Source organism: Zalophus californianus, chromosome 4 (assembly GCF_009762305.2).
Source record: "Zalophus californianus isolate mZalCal1 chromosome 4, mZalCal1.pri.v2, whole genome shotgun sequence".
NCBI classification, from domain to species: Eukaryota; Metazoa; Chordata; class Mammalia; order Carnivora; family Otariidae; genus Zalophus; species Zalophus californianus.
The window spans coordinates 149,577,893-149,588,744 of NC_045598.1; the positions used below are offsets into that span (position 1 = coordinate 149,577,893).

Below are 10,852 nucleotides of genomic sequence, written 5' to 3' on the forward strand. Positions count from 1 at the left end.
AACTACTTGGTTAGGCAAGTAGCTCCATTTTATAGATGAGAAAATTAAGGTTCAGGGAGCTTAAGCAATCTGCTCAGTGCCCGCTGTCTGGTAAATGATGAAACTGGCCTAACCCATCTGCCCAACCCTGAAGACTCATTAAACTCTACACCCTGCAATTTGCAATAAACCCTCACTCAGCAAAAGACACTTCGTTTCCTGATGAGAGCTGAATATTGTTCATTTTCCTTGTCACCTAAACGTGCTTTCTTTTTCTTTTAAACAATTTTTCACTTGTTATCTAAGTTTTTAAAGAAAAATAAAAACAAGAAAATATCAGAGGATGCATTGCCTTTCCAATCTCCTCCTGAGCATCCTCCATCGCAGAGGGCATCTGTCCCCAAAAAGTCACCCATAATAAGGAAAAAACCAAGACCAAGGCAGAGACTGGACCTTTGAAGACACAATAAACTGTACACAACTTGACATCTCAAAATGATCACTTGTTAGCAAATGGTACATCCACCAACAAGCTGGAAAGAAGCACCAAAAGTTGACCAACAAACACACACAGCAAGTCTTGCTCTCCCAATTGGGAAAGCAGGTCTGTCTCTCAGTTTTCAATTCTTATAGCCAATACTTTTAAGAAAGGGTTTCTTTTCTCCTATGCATTTCCCCTCCCCCACTGTGTCCCAGACAATCCTAACAATCCTAAATTGAATCTCATTCTCTGAGAGATAGACAGAATGTTCATTTGTTGAAGACCACATCTGAGAGATGACACTTTGTAAGAATGAGATTCCAACTCTGATTTCTAGAATACAGAGCCCCAGGGCATTTTAGGACTAGGCACTTTTATATTTTAATCACAAAGAGTGGGTATAACACTCATTTAAACAACCCCAACTCCATCATTCCTTTATTTCCACTGTCAACCTTGATCCAACCCCGAAGTCACTTCATTAAATAAATTTATAGAATGGGGAGACTAGTGAAAAGAAACCAAAAAAGAAACTATGCTCCATAAGTACATCTTATCACACCGAGAATAAACTTCCCTCCCCTTCCCAGCTACATAGCAGCCTTCAAGGAATAAATTTGTCCAGCAACTTCTTAAGTACTCCCCCTCCACCATGTATTTTGTCATTCTTGAAGAAGTACATTATCAACATAGTTAAGACATGTCAACCCTTACCTTTCCGTAAGTAAATAACAAAATGGTTGTTAAAAGTTATTTTCTTCCATTCAGCTGTTGAGAGTCTTGCTGGGGCTTGAGAATCTCCCCGGAGAACACTCCCTTTGCACTGCTCTGCTTCCCCAGCCTCTCCCTTCACCTTCAGTCAAACATTAACCATCAACTGGTTTTATTGATTCTCAGGAGCCATCAGATGTCGTAAAATGTATCATTATAATCACTACAGAAAAGAAGTGGGTTTGTACCAAAAGAAGCTAATTCACACCCAATACATCCCCAAGCAGGTGTCTGAATTTTTGAATGCAGAGAAGTAAATTAGAGGACAAAAAGGAAGTTAGAGTGGAAAAACTTTCTATGTATTCAACTGCCTCTAGAGTTTTTAGCTCCATGACATCAAGACAGTTTGTCCATATTTTGTACACCTGACATTTAGCATAGTGTCTGCATGGAAGACACAATAACAAATATTTGTAAATTCCATCTCAAACACAGAGCGCAGGGCACGACGTCTGAGCAATGACGCAGTTCACTGATAACTGGAGAGACATAAGAAATAACTCAGAAGGTGTAGCCAAAGATGCAAACTGGCAGTGCCCGTTTCTGAAGTTCAAGGGTCCTCTTCAAAGTCTGCATGAAACAACCAGTTGTCGCCTTCCCCCCAAACACACACAAGTCCTTCACAATTCTCTTCACAATTCTGAGAATAGATTTACCTATAAAGCAAGTTACTTCTTACACTCAAAATGAGGTTTCCAATTAAACAATTAAAGCCAATAGCCCCAGATTTCTGAGGTCAAGGTGTCCTTGAGACTGATTTCTGATTCCCATCTCTCAGTCACTCGGGAAATCCACACTGGAGAATCAATGTCACTTTTCTGTCAAATGTGTCACACTTGATCCTGTTTCTGTTGACTTTCTGGTATTCATTTCTGGGTTTCTCCTGAGCTGTGTTATGCTTTCCATTTGTCTCTAGGTGTGCATCTAGCATCGTGAAAGAACAAGAGCACAACCCACTGTCTAGATGGACTTCTTCCTAGGGCGCCTGGGTGGCTCAGTTGGTTAAGTGACTGCCTTCCGCTCAGGTCATGATCCTGGAGTCCCGGGATCGAGTCCCACATCGGGCTCCCTGCTTAGCAGGGAGTCTGCTTCTCCTTCTGACCTTCCCCCTCTCATGTGCTCTCTCTCTCTCTCTCATTCTCTCTCAAATAAATAAATAAAATCTTTAAAAAAATAAATAAAAATAAAAAATAGATGGACTTCTTCCTTCTCAGATCTCTTAAGAAGCCCAGAATTGCTCTAAGCCTCATTTATCTTGAGAACCTTGAAAGTGAAACCATCTCATCATATGCCAATGGTTTAGCATACTCAGTGGATCAGCAGGGCTAGGAAAAATCCTTCTCCTTTGTCTGACAGCCAATATAACTGTTTAAGGAAATGAGGTCAGTGAGGCTAAGCAATTCTCAAATTCACAACACCTCTGCCCTCCCATTAGTTAAATAAAAGGACCTTGTTCTATAAAATCAAATAGCTTCCCTTGTATGTTTCACTTCCTGAAATCAATGACAAGACTCTCACCGGCATTGTTCTAAAAGGAGTTTGCTCCTTTAGAAACTTTTAAATAATGTATGTAAAAAAGAACTTTTAAATCTATAAAGTGTTTTTTTAAAGATTTGTTTATTTGAGAGAGAGAAAGAGAGCGCACAGGCACACATGAGCAGGGGTGGGGGTGGGGGTAGCAACAGACTCCCTGCTGAGCAGGGAGCACAAATGGGGGGGGGGTGGCGGCCTTGATCTCAGTACCCTGGGATCATGACCTGAGTCGAAAGCAGTTGCTTAACCAACTGAGCCACCCAGGCGCCCCTCTATAAAGTGTTTTTTTAAAAGTATATATATATATATGTAACACTTTTAGTCATCCTTTCTCAGCAGTAATATACAACTATGGTCATGACATATTGGTTTATTAGTTTAAAAATATGTTTTCTCATTTAATCTTTTCAACATGTTCACAAAGTAGATTCCATCTTATAGAGAGAAAATAAAAGTTTTACCTTTTGCCCAAGTCACACAGCCTGTGATTACAGAATTAAGACTCCAACCCTGGTCGGTCTGATTCAAAGTCCAACCTATTCACCACAACCATTGAATCGGCCAAATTATTGTCCTTCTAGTTCCATGTGAGTAATAAGGAAATCCATAGGAAGAAAGGCCCCTTTATGACACCTTTCCTGATGGAAGACAGCCAAGATCCTAAATTGGGCTTCCCGATACATTTTATGCTACTTCCAGCCTCTAGCTTCCAAGTCAGAGAAGCAGGTTGATTAAACTCTAAAAGGCCAAAACCACCCATCAGAAAAATCAACAGGTGATCGCATCTCTAAGTTATAAAGGCTTTTCCTGTGCTCTCCAGGATAATGGGTTAGCATGGTCTGAGAGCTGTGTGTTTCATCATTATAAATTATATATATTTATAAATTATAAAATTGCCTGGATTTTATCATTCCATATGTTCTGCCCTGTGTTTCAGGATGAACACCACTGCATCTTAGGAATTCATTTTCATGCAAAAATGAAACATAGCTAGTTCAATAGTTTAATACTAGCTCAGTAATAATGGGAATAAAGAAAATTTAATTGGTAAATTACTGATTCCCTTTATCAAAGCAAAGGAGATATAAATGATTTATATGACAGAAACAAATGAAGTATTGAAAAGATTTGGGCAGATACTTCTAACTAACAGATTCATGGTGTTTAAAACATTTTAGCACTTTTGTCTAATGTTTTAGCCATTCCTTGGACATTAGCCCTAGAAAATGTATCAGTAATGTTGCAATTTATCAACAACGCGAGTTAGCGAGGAATAAAGTTAGGATTGCCTCCCAGATAAAAACTCCATGAAAATTTGGAATTATTCTTAAAATTCTAAGTATGTTACATTTCTAATATTTTTACTTGTGACAACTCAAAGTAAGTGAAATCTATGAATGCTAAGTTTTCCCATCTTTCATGCACTTGCATTTTAACATCTACTTTGTGTGTTACATAGCATGTATTTTGAGAGCATTTTACCATGAGTTTATCAACACACAAGCCTCACTGAAGAGAAGTGTACAAAAATATTTTTAATTACTTATTTAATATCTGTCTTGTTCTTGTTAACTTAATGATGGCACAAACTTTGTCTTCTGTGAGCACTCAGTAAATACTTTTTAGACTCGAACTCATTTCATTTGCTTAATTCAATAATTCCAAATAGTCAGGACTACATGCAGGCTCCACCAAGGCTCACAGGAACCCAAACAAGTAAAGGATTTCCCACCCCCTCACACCAATATTTTACACCTTTTGTTTCAAATTCATTTAGTGAAACGAGGAGAAATTAATTTTCTGTTCGTGAATGTTTTAGGCAGAAGCAAGATTTTCCCTGGTTACTTTCACTGGCCAGGACAGTGTCCATTTTCTGATAAATTTAAGCAACACAGTTCTCTTTTAGGTAGCTCTGTTCCTTGTCTCTGGGTTTGTTTGAGTCGGGTTTTTGTGTTGTTGTTGCTGTTGTTTACGGTGCCGGTGGAGGGGGGCAATTTTTCAAAACAGAACATTTTCAGGAACTATTAAATGATTTAAGACTCAGCTCAAATAAATCACTAATTCCAAGTAGGAAACACTAAACCATACATCATGCTGTTGAAAAACTTAGCTGACAGCCACCCGTGCTCATCATAAAAATATTCAAAAAAGACAGTTTGAGACTAAGAAAGGTTGGTGTATTTCCCCTCACTACTTAGACAGACGTGGACCCAGTTTGCGGTTGTTTCTTTCAAGAATACTTTAACTCCATCTGTAGCTGGTTGCTCCAGGCAACGGCCCAATAGACGAGGTCTTTAATCTGGCTCTAGTCACCGTGTTGTGAAACTGCTGACAAATCCTATGAATGGAATGGTTAGTAAATATCCCCATCATCAGCCGTACAGTGGACAAATGTCTTATAGAGCTTTCTAAACCTGGAGAGTTTATTAAAACTGGGCCCTACACCATGAGATCCTAGTTCAGTAGGTCTAGGATGCATCCCAGGAATGAACATTTTTTAAAGCACTGTGGAATTCTGATGCAAGTGATCACAAGAACCCTTGTGTGAGAAACACAAGCTTAGGGATCCTGTCCTTTATCTGTCAGTAAATACTCTTTAGCAAAGCCCATACTTGAGATTAATTTTCCCCCATTATTTAGGATCCATTTCTGCAGGATCTGTCTCAGACAACGATGCCGTTGGTTTGATATTGTACCTGCAGATCGGATCCAGCAGATTCGAATATGCACATCTTCCCTCAGACACTTTTTCTCGGTCTATGGAACTTTTTGTTTGACCTCAGATTTTCTTTAAATTCCAAGAAATTGCAATAATCTTGTTGGTTTTCTGAGACCTAGCTCTGTCTCCCTTATCAGATTTCACCAATGTGAGTCTTTGCACATATCCAGTTCACCCTTCAGACTGTAGCACCTGGCTTCCATCTCCTCTGTCCCACTGAACCTGCACTCGCCATTCTCTGTTGGTGGGTCTCTCATTAGACACCAAAATGTTGGGACTGCCTCTGAAAATTTTGTCCTTAGGAAGTATTTCCTGTGGGGAGGGGGGAGTAGTCTTTTTTACGGTAATCAAACAACTGGATATCCACACGCAAAAGAGTGAAGTTGGACCCCTACCTCACACCAGGTCAGAAAGACTAACTCGAAATGGATCAAAACACTAAATGTAAGAGCTAAAACTATAAAAGTCTTAGAAGGAAACAGTGGTAAATCTTCATGACCTTGGGTTTGTCAATGGTTTCTTCAAATAACAATAGAAATAAACAAATTGAACTTAATGAAAATTAAGAATTTTTGCTCCAAAGAACAGTATTAAGAAAGAGAAAAGAACTCACAGGATGGGAGAAAATTTAGCAAATCTCTTATTTAAGAAGGAATTGTATCTAGAACATGCTAAAAAAATCTTTAAAAAAAAAGATTTTATTTATTTATTTGACAGAGAGAGCACAAGCAGGGGGAGCTGCAGGCAGAGAGAGAGGGAGAAGCCAGCTACCTGCCAAGCAAGGAGCCTGGTGCGGGGCTCGACCCCAGGACCCTGGGATCATGACCTGAGCTGAAGGCAGATGCTTAACGACTGAGCCACCCAGGTGCCCCAAGAATATGCTTAAAAAAAATCTTACAATAAAAACCCAATCAACCATTAACAGATGAATAGATAAAGAAGAGGTGGTATATATATACAATGGAATATCATGCAGCCATCAAAAAATGAAATCTTCCCATTTGCAATGATGTGGATGGAGCAAGAGGGTATTATGCTAAGCGAAATAAGTCAATCAGAGAAAGACATGTATCATATGACCTCACTGATATGAGGAATTCTTAATCTCAGGAAACAAACTGAGGGTTGCTGGAGTGGTCGGGGGTGGGAGGGATGGGGAGGCTGGGTGATAGACATTGGGGAGGGTATGTGCTATGGTGAGCACTGTGAATTGTGTAAGACTGATGAATCACAGACCTGTACCTCTGAAACAAATAATACATTATGTGTTTAAAAAAAAAAAGATAGTAGGAAGGGAAAAATGAAGGGGGGTGATATCGGAGGGGGAGATGAACCATGAGAGACCATGGACCCTGAGAAACAAACTGAGGGTTCTAGAGGGGAGGGGGGTGGGGGGATGGGTTAGCCTGGTGATGGGTATTAAAGAGGGCACGTATTGAATGGAGCAACGGGTGTTATACGCAAACAATGAATCATGGAACACTACATCAAAAATTAATGATGTAATGTATGGTGATTAACGTAATAACATAATAAAATAAAATTTTAAAAAAATCAAAATGGACAAAGGATTGGAACAGATATTTTTTTAAGAAGGTATACAAATAGCCAACATGCACATGAATTGAGGCTCTACATCACTCTGCATCAGCAAAATGGAAATCAAAACCGCAGTAAGCTACTACTTCACAACCATTAGGCTAGCTATAATAACAAAGGCGGATGATCACAAGTATTGGAAAAGAAACAGAGAAGTCAGAATCCTCATACACCTCTGGGGGGGAATGTAAAATGATACAGCAACTTTGGGAAACAATAATGAATGTTTCCTCAAAAACTTTAACATAATGTTACCATATGACCCAGCAATTTCACCCCTAGCTATCTATCCAAGAGAGATGAAAATGTATGTCCACACAAAATCTGGTACGTGAATGTTCACAGCAGCATTTTTCATAATAGCCAAAAGTGAAAATAACCCAGATGTCCATCAACTGATGACTGGTTCAATAAAATGTGGTTCATCCAGACAACAGAATATTATTCATCCACAAAAAGGAATGAAGTAGTGATATGGGCTGCAACATGGATCACCATCAAAAACGTAATGCTAGGGAAAAGAAGCCAAACCTATGAGGCCAAATACCGTAAGAATCTATTCATATGAAATGTCCAGAAGAGGCAAATTCATAGAGGTAGAAAGTACATTAATGGTTGTCTGGGGCCAGGGGTCAGGGCATGAGGTTGGAGGGTTATAACTAAAGGATTTGAGGTTTCTTTTCCTGGGGATAAAAATGTCCTAAAATTCTTTGCAGCAATGCCTTCACAACTCTGTGGATATACTAAAAACTACTGAATTCTATGCTTTAAATGTGAACTTTATATGAACTTTAACTCAATAAATATATTACCAAAAAAGAGAAGTATTCCCTGCAACCAATTCCACCCTGATAGGAATATTCAAGACATGGGCTAAACATTTTCTGTCACCTCAATCCAGTCCCTTCGAAACAGATCATTTGGGTTCTACTATTGCAGATACTTTGGGATTTTTTTAAATAAAATTTTATTTTCATTTAAATATATCTGTTTTACTTATTATTTTATCCCCCCTTTTATCTCCCCCACAGGGCCCTCGGGTCGGTCTCCTAGTGTTTCGGCTCAGCCAGTTCAACACTGGATAAACCTCCGACCTCACCACTGCCTTTCTGCTAAAGCTGGTAACTCGAGAGACGAAGAGGAGAAAATTCTCCCCTCTTTGGTTTTCCAGCTCAGGATCACATTAAGCCTCGTCTCACTAACACCTCAGGAGAACTGCTGGAAAAAAACCCCTATTATCTTAAGCCTGAAATTTTCCAGTTGCTATATGAGAAAATACAGGAACTGAAATCTCACATCTGTGAATCACTGAATGCCCCTGTGGAGAGCTGGGCGCGCAGGGGTTGCCCACAGTGCAGAGGAAGGGCGTGGAGGGGAGGAGGGAAGGATGGAATCTCATCAGCAAATGCTCAGGGCGCCAGATCGCCCTTCTAGCAAAGCATGGAAGGGGCCCAGCAGAGCATCCTAAATGGCTGGAGCCTGCTTACCCACCTGCCCCTGGTTGAAATCTGAATGGCTTGACCACTCCGGACGGGATTTTCTACTCCTGGATCTCCCCAGTGCGGCTCCCGAAGCATGAGAAACAGGGAGAATTGCCTGGAACCAGGACTATAGCCAAGCAGATTTACGAGACAGAGGTAGCCGTACCTTCTGTAAGTGGCCACTTTATGCAAAAGAAAACCAGTAACAGTTAACAACACAGGGCTTGACGTAAAGTCAACCAAAACCCATCATTCTTTTTTTTAATCTCCCAGAAGAGTTTTCTGAATCCAAATAATAAATTTTAGGGCACCTGGGTGTCTCAGTCAGTTAAGTATCCGACTCTTGATTTTGGCTCAGATCATGATCTCAGGGTCCTGGGACGGAGCCCTGCATCAGGCCTTGCACTCAGCGTGGAGTCTGTTTGTTCGCCCTCTGCCCCTCCCCCCACCTCTCTTTCTCTGTCTCTCTCTCAAATACGATTTTTTTAAAAAGAAAAAATAATCATAAAATTTTAGTGCAGGGCTCCTCACTCCTAGCTGGGTGGGAGAACCGCAGGGATTCTGATCAGTGGGTCTTCGGCGAAAGCTACCCGCAATCATTCTGGAAGTCGTCCTTGGTGCCAGGGCCCCGCTGAGGGGAAGCGCCGCCGGCCTCACGCCCGCATGCCAGGTCCTGTTCTAAGTGCTCCCTCTATCAGCTCACTTCACCTTCACGACAACCCTGAGGTGGCTACTATTATTACTTTACAAATTAAAAGACTGAGGAACAAAGAAGGTAAAAGCAGACTCTCCACGGTTTGAATCCAGGTAAGAATCGAAGAAAAAAATCCAAGCGCTTGACAACTCCCCTCGGCTGCCAGTTCCCGCCCGCAGACCACGTCTCGGCGCGGCTCTACTTACCCACAAGGTACAGCACTCAGACAGGTTCACGTTCACCAAGCAGCCAGATCAGCTCACAAATCCACAGCCAAAATAGTAGCCCTTGCACCCCGATACAGTTCCCGCCAGCTGTCCATCCCATGCCACCTTTCCTGAGAGTTACTTCACCCGGAATCCTGTCCCAGCTGAGCAACCTGCCCAGGGGCCATTCCCATCAAGAGTAACACCGACCACTTTGTCCCAAAGAGCGTTTTCCACCTGAATCTTCTCCCCGCTGATGGCCTCTCAGGGTTCCTCCTGACCTCCCTTGTCGTGGAGCGCTGGTATCCCCTGGCTGACTCGGATTCAGTCGCTCTCTGTCAACTGCTCTGCGGGAAGTTCCCGCTCTCCCAGAACTAATCAGGAAGTGGTTAACTTTCACTGCAGCTCAGCTCAGACAAGCCAGGCCTAGTGACCAATATTGCTCAGAGTCTTACGTAACGCCAGGCCCACCTTTGCCCCCAGTAATAACTGAATTATCCCTGATTCGGTGGGCTTTCTAAAACGTACCCTCCCTTCAGTGACTGAATATTCACGTGGCTCCCAATTCAACAATGCTGACTTGTGGACCTTCGTTCTGGAATCTAACGTGAGTCTAGAGGGACTTTGGGTTCTGAAAATTAATTTTCTTCTACCTTTGGAATACAAAGCTCTTTGGTCCTTTTCCTTTTTTGGTCATGAAGCAAAGGAATGTGGGGAGAATTACCGGGGCCCCGTCCCGGGGTCACAGTGCCAGTGGTACATTTCCCAAGCCTGTCACAGACAGAACTTACTTCTCCCCATCTTTATCCAGCTCCATGACAAATTCGTGCACCCTTCCTTAAGGCAGAGTGTTCAAGACCACAGACTTTGGAAACTGGCAATTTGGGATCTGAATCCCAATTCTAATGCTATTCTTTGATTTCTATGTGTATCACCAGCATGAATTTGGAAATCTTAGACTAGACCCTTGATACCACACCCCCCACTCTGTGCTCATCACTGCAATGGCCCAATCAAGGGAGTAAAATGCTAAGGTGCACTAGGGGTCTTTGTAGAGAGCGCCAAACTCTGTCTAAAAACGGTACCACAATATTTAAGTGTATATTGAAGGTGGAAAGAGGAGTTTCCCAACATTTTCCATTAATTACTTTTCTAAGGAGGTTTTCGACTCTACTTCACCTGCCGTAAGTATCTGCTCCTCCCAACCACACTCAGACCAGAAACCAAGAGCAATTAGCCCATCTGTCACAAACCTAAGTATCTAGGAGGTTTACCACACCAAACCAAATACAAAGTAAGTCACAGAAAGTTAAGTTCAAATCTTCATATAAGTTTCTATTTTAACAGCTAATCTACAAAAAAAAAAAAAAAAGCTAAACTATAGCAAAC

General features: G+C 41.4%; 1 protein-coding gene across 1 annotated transcript in view; it reads right to left on the reverse strand.

The window, feature by feature from the left end:
• Window positions 1-1,304, reverse strand: part of CDH17 (cadherin 17) — a 64,704-nt gene extending 63,400 nt beyond the window's left edge. The window contains exon 1 of the mRNA XM_027606389.2: window positions 1,175-1,304. The gene's annotated coding sequence lies outside the window, so the exon portion shown is untranslated. The remainder of the gene's footprint in view (window positions 1-1,174) is intronic.
• Between the last annotated feature and the right edge of the window lie 9,548 nt (window positions 1,305-10,852).